The sequence below is a fragment of the Lissotriton vulgaris genome, chromosome 7, assembly GCF_964263255.1.
Source record: "Lissotriton vulgaris chromosome 7, aLisVul1.2, whole genome shotgun sequence".
Lineage (NCBI taxonomy): Eukaryota > Metazoa > Chordata > Amphibia > Caudata > Salamandridae > Lissotriton > Lissotriton vulgaris.
Genome location: NC_141695.1, coordinates 1,611,613,565 through 1,611,626,811, shown reverse-complemented (window position 1 = coordinate 1,611,626,811; position 13,247 = coordinate 1,611,613,565).

The following is a 13,247-nucleotide window of genomic DNA, read 5'->3' as shown; positions in this document are numbered from 1 at the left end:
TTTGTTTATTTAATTAACAGTAGGATCATAAGGGCTTCAGTGGAACATACTTTAAAGTGCTAATTATATTAACTGCTATATTCAATGTTTTAAGTTTCAAGGTGTTTTACTGATGTTTTTACTGGGAAAAATGAAAGTGGAGCCCAATGGTACCTGATATGGGGCTGGGGCCCAAGGTCGGCTGTGAGATAAGGTGCACTGGAGAGGGGCGGTAGAAAATTGGATAATCAAGCCTGTAAGTGAGTGTGTTGCAGAGTCCGTGGTCAGGTGGAGGTAGTAATGAAGAGGGATTCTCCCTGAAGGCTTGCACAGAGGGAGCCTGAGAAGTGTCACTTGCCTGATAGTCCCACCTCAGAAACCTCCTCTTCCCATCAAAGGAACATTACATGGAAAAAACCCTTTTTGAGAGTGATAATATTTAGAAAGAGATTTGGAAAATAGTGTGTTTTACTGGGCCTTGTAAGACTAAGAAGAGATAAAGGAAGGCCCTGAAGCAGGCCTGCCCAGACATATATGTGACAAATCGATCCCGCAGTGGCCCACCCAAATGCACCCTTGCCCCACCCAAATAAAAATTCCTGGGGCCGGGCCTGGTTGCTGCCACTTCATCTTTGCTTACCAGGTCCTCTTTCCACCTTCTGCATTGTTGCTTCACTCGTTACCCTTCCCCCCCCATTCTTCCTGTTGTTGGTTCCCACATCCCCCCATTGTTGCTTTCCCGCTACTTCTCCCCCCTCCAGCATTGTTGCTTGTCCCATCCCCACCCCCTCATTGTTTCTCGACCCGTTCTCCACGCCCCTTTCTTGTTGCTAGTGCCTGCTCCTCGATTTGTCGTTGCTTGCTCTGCCTCCTAACCCCCTCCCCCTGTTACTGCTTGTCCCTTCCGCAGCTAGAAAAAAAGCTATTATGATGTGGCCAGCACTGGCTGTGTTATAGCGCTTCTTTCCAAAGTTTTAGCAATGCTTCACATCAGCATTCCTGCTGTACAACAGGGCTAAAACACATTAAATGACCCAATAGCTTTTCCATGGGCGAGACCAATTGGCTTTGCCAATGCTTGTTTCTTGTTTCATTGAGCACACAATTTTCAGGTAGACACATGTAAAGTTTGCTGCTACAAAGAAAAAGAGAAATATTGGAATTTTGCATTAGTTTCACTTTAGAACTACTGGTTATATTATATTGATTTGTATTGCTCACTAATCACCCTAGAGGGTATACGGTAAATGCATAGATTTAATCCACTCTACTGGAAAGATTGTGCCCCAAAATTCACCATCTAACTTCAGCTGTTCCAAATTTTTCCTGTGAGCGGAGCTCCCCAAACGCGCTTGGAAAGGGACAATCTTGCTCAGCATGCTTGCTCCGTCTATGTGTTTTTGGCTAGTAGGAACATTTTGTCCCTACCTCAGACCAGCATTCCGAATAGCACTGACCATAGACCTTATACTCCCCCTCATTTGGTGCTGTGCCCTCCAGAGAAAGGAAATCGATCTTACCAAGCAAGGGAGAAGTTCATATTCAGAGGCAATTGGTTAAACTGTTATTGAGCCAAAAACAAGTATATGGATGGTGAGATGCATGTGATTTTTTTCTTGTATTGAAGATACCCCTGACGAAGGGATCTTCCCGAAATGCATTGGGCAAGAGTTAATCAAGTTGCGACATGTGGAAACCATTTCTTCGCCTGTGCCTTTGTGACCGTCTTTGCATTGCAGTTGAATGAGTAAAAAGACTTGAAATAATCAGATAAAATGGAGTGAGAAAGTAACAGAGAAGAATATGGATAAACTTTAAAGAAGAAATATGATCCGTTCAGCAACATGGCTGTGCAGCTAGAGTTGGAACCTAAGCAGGTTCCACCTTATCTTTTTTTTTTATTTCTGTAATTTTTATTGTAGAAAAATATATATTCTGTGAAAAAAGACGCAAGTGTCCGTATGCCCATAAAAAAACTAACTCATTGAAATAGACTGAGAAAGGTTGTGGTGGATATTGCACTCATTTTTGGGGAGTAAGACTTATTTTTGATTATCACACTGCAATGAGATTCTGCCCCGAGTGCAGAGACTCCCCCATGACTGTGAGGCTTCCCCCACGAGTGCGGAGGCTCTTTGTGAATCAGGCTCCAAGTGTGCAGGATGGTCCTGCCACTGGGGAATCATCCACTGGATCCACATTTTTTCCTGATCTTGTGATAGAGTGGCCTGTGTAATTGGGGAGGTCCTATTTTCCAACCCCAAAGGTCCTAAACAACTACAAGATGGAGATCAAGACGAGTCAGAATTCTGCAAGACCTAGGTGGCATATCCATCTCTACAGAGTCTGACAAGCATCAGCTGCCCAAATGAGAGGGTATGTTTCCAAGTTCATCAAAGTCATTTGGCAGGGTGGGCTGTTTTTTTTAGCTCACTGAATCTACTTGGGCCAGATGGAGAGTGGATGTGTCCCAGTGCCATAGGAGCATCCAGTTGCAGTCATAAGACAAACCTCTCCTTGAAGAGTAACTCAGGGTGACAGAGCTAAAAGGAGAAGTACTAACCTCCAACCTTATGGAAGTGCCAGTGCTTGAGTGGAAGAACCGGCTCCGAAAGCCATAAAGGGAAGACTGATGGGTCATTAACAGGTGATACTTTTGGCATCATGTGAAACAGAGGATGAACAAGTCCTAGGTGAGTTCCATGAAAATAGCTGAATGTACTGAAGGCACCTGTAGCATAATACATACATCAAAAACCTAGAATCCACCTGGATTTTCCGAGGACATGAAATGGGACCCAAGTTTATTCACCTATGGAACTGAGAGCGCCCTTGACGTGACTGGTCCCACAGCTTGCTACCTTAAAGGGAGTTCCTGTCTGTCCCACCGAGTTAGGTGGCAATAACCATTTGTAACCATTGTTGTTTTTTATTCAATAAGCGCAGACAACATGTGTGACATTCACTAAGTGACTGAGTGGCATTGAATATCACTTATAGAGATTGTAAACAACTATGATTGTCCATTTGTCTGACTTTAACTACTTCGATGCTGATGACGGAACCGCTCCGTCATCAGCTGCGGTTGGGCTGTGCTGATGACGGAGCGGTTCCGTCATGGCCCGGCCGCCGCGCCTGCGCGGCGCTGATTTCGCGCCTGCGCGGCGCGTTGTATTAGGCGGGCGGGGCCATGACGGAACCGCTCCGTCACGAGCACAGCCCAACCGCGGCTGGTGACGGAGCGGTTCTGTCACCAGCATGCGGCCGCCCCGCCCTCTTAGCGCTGCGGCGGAATAGCCGCCGCAGCGATGGGGTTAAGCTATTGGTGCCTTATAGTTAGACCATACCTCATTGTATTTTCCTTTGTAATATGTATATATAAAAAGATTTGAAATGCATTTTTTTATAACAAATGAATATCGATTATATGTATGTATGTGTTTTTTTAATAATATTTGATATCTGTCATAACAAGAAAAATGAAATAGAAATAAAAAAAGATATATTTTTGTCAACACAGTAGTATGGAGTATATGATTATCTAGGATTCTATGCTACGGCTGCTGCACAACCTAGTATTTAGCACTATGCCCAGTGCAAGACCCTTTTCCAAATAAGTCCCACCGAGTCATACAGAGAAACAGCCACTTGGGCTCCCATATGAGGGAACTACCACTTTCTAGAAAGTGGCCCAATGGACAGCGGCGGCTCCTCTGCAATGGCGGATCAGCATCGCCCCACTGGCTCAGAGCCAGCAGATGAAAAATGATAACTTAATATTGTTTTATTTTTCAGCTACTGGCTGAGCCAGCGTGTGTGGGGAGGGGTGGGCCGGGCCATGGGAGGGGGCAGAGTGATGTTCACTGCTAACTGTGCTTGGGAAAAATGGGAACAGCTCAGTTTGAGGATAGTGGGAGATATTCAGGCAATAGATCAACTATATCTTTTCCCGACTTGCAGAGAGACTATGGAATCCCCGACGGCATTATTTTAAATATATACAAATTAAGGGATTCTTTGATAAACGGAGGCAGGTGATTTCAATGGCAAAGATTGGGAAACATCCTTTACAACGCAACTTTTACCACGCAGTGCTTTTACATCGCAACTTTTACAACGCAAACCATTACAACGCATTGCGCTGGGGGGCGCTCTAGGATAGGGAATAGATTTAATTTACTATCCAACACCTTCCCTACTATCCACGGGGACTGGAGTTGGAATAGTAAATTAAACTATTCACTATCCAGCACCCCTCAGCATGCGTTGTAAAAGTTCCGATGTAAAAGCATGCGTGGTAAAAGCACGCGTTGTGATGTCATACATCCCAAAGATTCCATTACTCGAGACCTTGGCGGGGATCTGTCTGTAAAATAAAACACTTATATGGTATTATGATGGCGGAAGCCCCTGATGACATGGAGAAATTGGAGATGAAATGGGCCAGCAGATTAGAGAATGAAGATGTAGATATAGATATGTCATTGGTGCTGGTCAAACGAACGCTTCCATCAGCTAACCTAAAGGCGCAACATTTTAAGATGATTTTTTAACCTATATTATACCCCTGCCAAATAATTCACTTGGTGAAAAAGGGAGGATGATAAATGCCCCGGGTGTGGGGTTGGACTGGCAGAGGCGATACATATGTTTTACGGCTGCTCCAAATTAGACCCCTTAAAAATGGAGTTGGAAACATTTTGGGGAAGATATTAGGTAGAAGTGATGGAGCTGGGATTCGCGTGCGAGCGCCCTGCTCTCATACAAAACCCTTGCCTAAATCGTATAATCATATTAACACTATTGTTCGTCATTTATTAAGTGTTCTCCCAAACACGCGGGTGTCCCCAGGATGCTTGCTTGTATGTCTTTTCTCATACTAACGAAGCTTGCACTAAAAACGGCTGCTTCGCTGAAATTCAGTCTGCGCATGCGTCGGTCATACCCATGTGATGTGACGCACTCGCATTCTGGAGGGAGTTTGTGCTCATGCGCACTGTTGCAAACATGGCCGCTTGTCTCTCACCACGCTCTCCGCTTGCTACCGCTGCTTCAGCCTATCTGTCTTTTCGCATTAAACCAATAATGCTATAGTCATTATAAAATAAGGGTTGGTTAGTATTTTATCATGGTATACAGTGTAATCGTTTTATATGTGATTTTAATTCGTTCTCGCTTACTTTTCATGTACCGCGTCTCTGGGGCTCGGAAATCGGGAGCGGAGCCATACTTGAGGCTCTGCTGGGCACCGTCACATGACTGGAGAAAACCTCCACTGCGCAGAAGCTGAAACAAGCCAGCTGGCTCCTGAAGCACAATGCGCCTGGGAACATCTCTGGGAAGACGAAATCTTACCTTGGAAGAAGCAATACTGTTGCTACCTATTGTGAACTTTTTCTATATTGCTGTACTCTATGCATGGGAACGTGAACCCAAGGGGCGGGTAGGAAAATTGTAATATTTGGGATGAGAAAATTGAATTCTAGGAGGTGGTAATGACCGCACCACCTCTTCTGACCAATCATAATGTGAGAAACTGTCACTTGCAACATTAGTGGGTGGTCTAAGGGCCCCCAAAACAGTATAATTGCCCTAGTTTAGCTTAGGAAAATTGTCCGACTTGTCCGAGTAGCAGACCTGTCACTGACCCTACGAACTCTATAGGTGCTCAATCTGAAGTGCTGCGGAGCACTCTGTCCATACTTTCCACAAACTCCTAAGGGGTGGAAATAATCCTAAGTGCTGGCGAAGCACTTTGCTGGGAATTCGAAAAACCCAATCGGGGTTACTGGTGGATTACTTGCAGAGAGGGGTAACGCTGGCGTTGCTTCTGAAGCTGTGGGTGTTGGTCGTACCTTGGTGTGCCCAGTCCTGATCCCAAATCCTGAGGGGTATCCTGTCCTTACTATCCGTGAGCTGTACCTGCTCGCATTCTGGCATTCCTTCCTGAGGGTCCTTGTCCCCGTCCTTCCAACTGACCCGTGGCCAGGGTTAGTCTTCTCTCAGACCTAGGTAAATATTAACCTGTGGGTTTGCGTCTCTCTCTCTCCCTCTCCTCTCTCTATTTTCTTAATAAAGCACTCTTGACTGTGATATTGCTCTATCACCTTGAGAACGAGTTATATGCAATTGTTTTAGAATTGTTCCCTTCTCTCCCCTCCCTTAGAAAATTACCAACTGTTATATTGTATTAGTATGTTCCAATTTTTCCCCTACCTTTAGCCTGATTGCGGTGAACATAGTAAGAATAGTTTAATCACTTAGGTTAAGTACGTGTTCTAGGTCCCATCCACATCCTATGTTCTAGTATAAAGTTGCAGTGACTAGTTTTGTTCTAAATTTCCTACCTTTTAGTCTTCCCATATACTCAAATGGTCTTAGAATTAATCTATAGCTATTTTATGGTGTTGATTTTGATGTTAGACGCATTATTCTGCCTATCACTTATTACCTTGTCATATTCTCTCTGAACTTTACATAAAGTTTTAAACATCCTCAGGTGTCTGTGGTCATTTTACAGAAATTGTGGATAAGTATTGTATTGATTATAAAGAGTATCTGATTTTAGGCCTGTCTGCTATTTCCCTTATAGCTCCAGATCCGTCATAAGAATTGTGCCTGTGGTAAGTCAGGTACATGGTATGCAGAGGTGAAACCAAACCTTAATTACTCATAGCAGCGTGCAGGAGGAGAAATATAGTAATCCTCTCCCGGTTCACCCAAATTATTAGTGTGGTGTTTGGAAAATTCGCACGCCAGGGCCCAGTGCGTGTAAAGAATTGGTAACCTCGGTGACCCGGGAGAACTGCGCGCTCTATCAGTAATTTTCTGGTAACCAGAGGATGGTTTGGACTAGTTAGATTAGGTAGACAGGATAGGTCATAAACAAACCGTGAAAATAAAATGTGCTGCTGATTTTCTACTGTATTGGTTCAAATATTTTGAAATGTTTTAAGGATTTATATGTAAATGTATATGATTTTTGCATTGCTGCTATAAATGTTATATTAACCAGTGTTTGTGAATGTTCAGTGTAGTCCGAATCCCCGGGGAAGTATTTAGCTAACGGTGAGCAGAATCCGGTTAGCTGTTGAAGTCACTAGGTTTGAGGTATTAGTGCAGGGTTAAGGAGAACTGGAAGCACTAATTAGGACCTTTGTTTTCTGGGGTGAATGATAGCTACGAGTCCTTTATAAAACTTTCATTGCGATATCACCTAGTAAGGGTCGCATACGGAAGGAGTAGTAGGGTCTCCGAGGTTTGTCTGGTAAGTAAGATAGTTCGCTGGTGAAATCCTGGCTCAGTACATATCCCCGACTAAGGTGGATGAGTCAGAAGAATAACGGGTTCTATGTTACTAGTGTGACGGGACAGGCAAAGAAGTCTATCCAGAGTGAATGAAAAGTAGACAGAAGTGGTTTACTAGTAGCGAAAGAAAAGTCTTTTCTCTCTTTAGAACACTCAGACATAGTGGCAAACGTTGTGTGTTGTTGACTAAAACGTGCACTTGCACTTTAGAGAAAGTAAAAAGTTTCCGTTACCTTGTGAAGGAGGGAGTCAGTCGGAGAGCTGCTCTGACGTCACTCCGTGCCGCGCTGGCATTGGTCAAGACAGCGGGTGTGTAGTGGAGCTGAATTTGTAAAGGAGGGGTGAGTGCCGAAGCGTGAGACTCTGTCTTGCGAAAAGGCCGCGCACCCATTGGTTAAGGGTGTTTGTATTCTCTGACCTGATTGGGTAGTGCGAAATAAAAGTTGCGCTAGCATTGGAAGCACAAAGGTAAACAAAATTAATCAAGCCGAGTTAGAAGCGAGTCTGGAGAGTTGCATGTGGTATCCAGATTTCATACCGAACCCAAAGTACCTAGGATTTCATACGGATCAGCTTAGACGAGGTAGACCGCACATGATGTATGGAGTAAAGAGGAAACTGTCATTTTCTGATAAAATAAGGAATTTTTTCAAAACCGACAAGCCCATTAGAACGAGGGAAGGCGTGCTCATTCCCCCGCCAAATACCCCTGCTTCTTTCATGCTGTTTGATAAAGGGTACCACACTTGTGTCTGGTTAGAAAATTGGGCAAAGTATACTGTAGATGACGGAGTCCTAGCATTTCCTGTTGAAGGCACATTTAATGGTCGGATTCTGTTTAACCTAAGGACCCGCATGAATGAATTACACCCTAGACCTAGGCTGACACAGTACGAAGCCCTGGAGGAATGGGAGATTGAGGCTGCAGAGCGAGATAAACCCCGGATGGATAAGGGAGTGAGTAAATGGTATCCGAGGGTTCAAGCGCAGACCAAAGAGCAGAAAATGAAACAGTGGAGGCAATCTATGTTGACTGAAGGGCTATTCCCTATGATGGGGGTATTGGAAGAGAGAAAAGGAAAATGTAAAGAAAAGACCCATCACTTAATGCCCGTAGGGGACTCAGAAGATGAGCACCTGGAAGATTTGTTAATGAAAAATCCACCTCCATATGTTGCAGAGTCAGAGCCTATGCATTCTCCAAATCCCTTTGCCAAATATCCCAGAAGTGGGAGGGATAGTGATACAGATGGAACAGGTACAGACAGTAAAGCCAGTGAGGGGGATGGGTTTTGCAGACCTAGATCCACGGTCCCAAATTATCAGCCGTTCGGAGAAGGTCCACCCCGATTGGTCACTCCAACTGCCCCAAGTATTTATCCTTCCTTGGTACCTCAGGTATTGCATGACAATTCTGCAGAAAAGGTGTTGCGGGAAAAAGAGAAAGAAGCCCTGGCTAAACAGCGAGAGGATTTAGTTCGAACCATTGCCCAGATACATCCCCATCCTGATTCCCTGACTATTCCAGTAACTATTGGTCTAGCTATTCCACTGTATAGAAATGACCTGACTAGTCCCCATCCTCCTGTTATCACCCCAATACTGCCTACTCCTAGCATCCCGACCCCGAGGAAGGAAGTATTCATAGATGAGGATCAGGAAAGTGAGTGTGAATCTGTGGTTTTGATGGATTTGCCCATAAGAGAGTCTAGAACTAGTTCATCGGGGGCAAGAAGCCAGACAAGACCAAAGGAGGTGTTGATTGAGGGTGCATCCGGGGTTAGGAGTGCCACCGTAGTTTCCCCAGAAGAATTGGACAGATGGACAAAGGAGCTAGAGAAGGAGACCACTCCCCAACCTAAAGCATTAGAAATATATAAATTAAGGATAGAAATAGAAGAAATGATGGCTGGGAATGTAGGAGTTGAGCGCCTAAGCTCGTATAATGAAGAAGAGTTACTGTTTATCAGCAAGAATCTTACCCGGAGTGCTAGGTTGCTCCATGAAAGGATAATGGATACAGCCACAGAAATGGGAATTGATGTTAGTCGCTCCAAAATTCTTCAGAAACCCTACAGAGTAGATTTTTCAGATAAAGATTTAGAAAGCTTGAATGTGATGGGAAAACAGATCCAAGTAAAGGAATTATTGAAGCTTTTGCAGAAATGGGGCGAGGTGGGAAAATGGAGAACCAGGTGGGCAAAGAAAAAGGAAGACAGCAGGGCTAAGTCCCAGGCTTCAGAATTCGTGTTAAAGGAAGTAACACCAACAGAAAAATTGTGCCCCATGAGAGAGGTCCCGGGAGGGAAATATGTCCATGTCCCTTGGTCCAGACAGGATATTGTGTCATTTACAAATGACTTCCCGAAATTACGTGAGAAGCCAGTTGACTGGTACAGGCAGGTAGAACGCTTCATAAAAGTTCAGAAGTGTCTGCTGAAAGACCTGGATGGGTTTTTCGACATTGTGGTCCCTGTAGATTTGTGGACCGACTGTAAAATTGAAATTGATTGGCCCAGTGAGGAATTCCCCAGAGATGATAAAACAGGAGCTCCCGCACCTGAAGTAATGAGGAAGTATGAGCAAGTCATACAATACCTCAAGAAAAAGGTGCCCGCAAAGGAGACAGATTGGACCCGAATAGATAGAACCACCCAGGAACGTGATGAAACGGTGCATTCATTTTATGAAAGGTTACTGCAGGTATTCAAAACTTACAGTGGTATCGATAACGTAGACATGAAAGACATGACCCATTTCAGTTACAGATTTGTGCTAGGATTAAGACCTGAAATTTCACAATGGATTCGAGATAATAAAATCAGTTGGCAGGGAAAGCCCATAGATGATGTCCTAAAATATGCAAAATACTGCGAAGATGAAATCGAAAATAAAAAGAAAGCCCTCAAGGAAAAAGTAATGTGGGCACAGGTGAAATTAGCTGAACAGCAAGAAAAACAGTTAAGTAAATTGACTTCTAGTAATAATGCTCAGAATGCCACTGCTGGGGGAGGAGGAAAGCCCCGAGCTAAAATGAGTCGGGAAGAAGCCATGAAAAAGTTTCCGTGCCATGGGTGCGGCCAGATAGGGCATTGGCGAGACGAGTGTCCACACCTGCAGGCCGGTAATGCCCCTGTAAATGGTTTAAATCCACAGGTGCCGAAAGAGGGGACAAGAAAGAACCAGCAACAGGTAAAATTACCCCCCGTACCTCGCGCTCCTAGACAGAATTTTAAGAGTCAGGGTCAGCAGAATGAGAGGGCGGAAGTATGGGAAGTTGAGAGTGAAAGAAACGCAATCATTCCACAGTACTTGCTAAATGATACCTTCCTCTGTGAAGATCAAGATTGACGGGGCCTGAGAGGGGAGGATGAGGAGTGCGTGCTTGGCGCCTCCTTACCGGTAGACCAGACTGGACCATACATTGAAGGAAAGGTTGAGGGAAAAGACGTCACCTTTCTGTTGGACACTGGTGCTACCAGATCTACTGTAAGAACAGTGGATGTTCCTAACCTACCCCTCTCGGGAGAAGCGATCCAAGTAGTGGGCGTCTCAAATCAAATAATAAGTACTCCAGTAACTGAACCAATGGAAGTTTCTATAGGAAATTTCAAAGAAATGCACAGATTTGTAGTCTGTGATTCCAGTCCTGTGAACCTGCTAGGACGTGATTTGTTGTGCAAAATGAATTGTACCATCTATTGCACACCAAAGGGCGTCGAAATTCAGACACCCGATGAAGATGGGTTGTACAAGCTGATGTTAGTCAGACAAGATTCTGATATCAAACCTTTAACAGTTGAAGATTTACCTGAAGAGCTCCAGTTAAGAGTAGTTCCAGAAGTGTGGGATTTCACAGGAAAGGATGTAGGTTTAATGGCAAATGTGGACCCAGTTAAGATAGCAATAAAAACAAATGCTGTATACCCCAAAACCAGACAGTACAAAATGAGTGCAGAAGTAAAAGCTGGAGTAGCGACTGAAATTACCCGGCTACTCGAAGCAGAGATAATAGAGGAAGTAATGAGCAGTCCCTGTAATTCACCAATCATTGGGATCAAAAAGCCTAGTGGAAAGTACCGGGTGGTGCAAGATTTACGCAAGGTAAACCAAATTGTTGTGCCGTGCTGCCCTATTGTACCCAACCCTGCCGTGATACTATATCAGATTCCCTGGAATGCAGAATGGTTCACTGTCATCGACTTGTGCCATGCATTCTTCTCCATCCCATTGCATCCAGAAAGCAAGTTCCTTTTCAGTTTTGAATTTGACAGCCATATCTATGTCTGGAATCGTGTCCCCCAGGGGTACACCGAAAGTCCATCGATTTTCAACCAGATATTAAAAAAGTGCCTTGAATCCCTAGTGCTGCCAAGAGAGTCTGTTTTGGTGCAGTACATAGATGACCTGTTAGTGGCATCTAAAACCCAAAATGACTGCGTCACTGACACCATTGCCTTGCTGAATCACCTAGGAAAGGGAGGACATAAAGTGTCACCTGACAAGCTACAATTTTGTAAAAATTCAGTGAAGTATCTGGGGCACCAGATCGAAAAAGGAATCAGGAAAGTTACTACCGAAAGAATCAAAATAATTAAAGCAATGGAACTGCCCAGAACTCAGAAGGAGGTGAGAATGTTCTTGGGAGTTGTAGGTTACTGCAGACAATGGATTGTAGGATTCGCAGCTCTAGCCAGACCCCTGATAAATATGACAAAGAAAGGCGTAGAAGACCCCGTCAGTTGGGACAGTGAGAGCATGAACGCTTGGGTGACTTTGAGAAACTGTCTATGTTCTGCTCCTGCATTGGGTATGCCTGACTACACCAAGCCCTTTGAGCTATTCTGTGACACTAGAGAGAATTGTGCTCTTTCAGTCCTGACCCAGGAGCACGGACTAATTAGAAGACCAGTGGCCTATTTTTCGGCCACCCTAGATCCGGTGGCTGCTGGATTACCTGGATGCTTCAAAGCAGTTGCTGCTACTTGCGTCAGTCTGGAACAGAGTGAGAACATTGTCATGGGACATCACGTCACTGTATATGTTCCTCATTCTGTTGTCATCCTACTGACTAGAACTAAGACCCAGTACCTCACACCTAGTCGGCTGACTAAGTATGAGAGAATTTTGATTGGTGCCGAAAATGTCACTATTTCCCGGTGCAATGTCCTAAACCCTGCGACATTGTTACCTATCCCTCTGGATGTAGAAATTGAAGAGGAAGGGGAGCATAATTGCATCGATCTAACTGAGTTCAGTACCAAGCCCCGTCCTGACATCCGTGAAATAGCGTTACTTGATGGGGATAAAACAATGTTCGTGGATGGCTCGTGTTTAAGACATGAAAGTGGGAGCCTGAGTGCTGCCTATGCTGTGGTTACATTGACAGAAACCATAGAAGCATCTTACATGAGCGAGGTGAAATCTGCACAAGTGGCAGAGCTCATCGCGTTAACCAGAGCATGTAAGAGGGGTAAGAACAAGAGAATAACTGTTTACACAGACAGCCAGTATTGTTTTGGGGTTGTTCATGACTTCGGCCAGTTGTGGCTGCAAAGAGAATTCATGACGTCCTCAGGCACCCCTATCAGAAATGGAAAGGTGGTGCATAACTTACTGGAAGCTATCCAATTGCCCAAAGAATTGGCTGTGGTCAAGTGTGCGGCTCACAAATCTGGAAATGATGATGTGACTGCCGGTAATAGGTACGCTGACCAAATTGCACAGTTTTGTGCCCGATACCATATGTCACTCCAAATTGCGCTGTGGGATGGAACCAGCTGCCAACTTATGTTGTTTGAGAATGTGTCAACGTGGGAGGAATTAAAGGATTTGCAACAGGCAGTAGACAGACAAGAGAAAGGAAGGTGGGCAGAAGAGGGATGCAAGCTGAGAGATGATGGTGTGGTGGTAAACTCGACTGAGGTGCCTGTATTGCCTGACAGCCTGATAGACCCCAT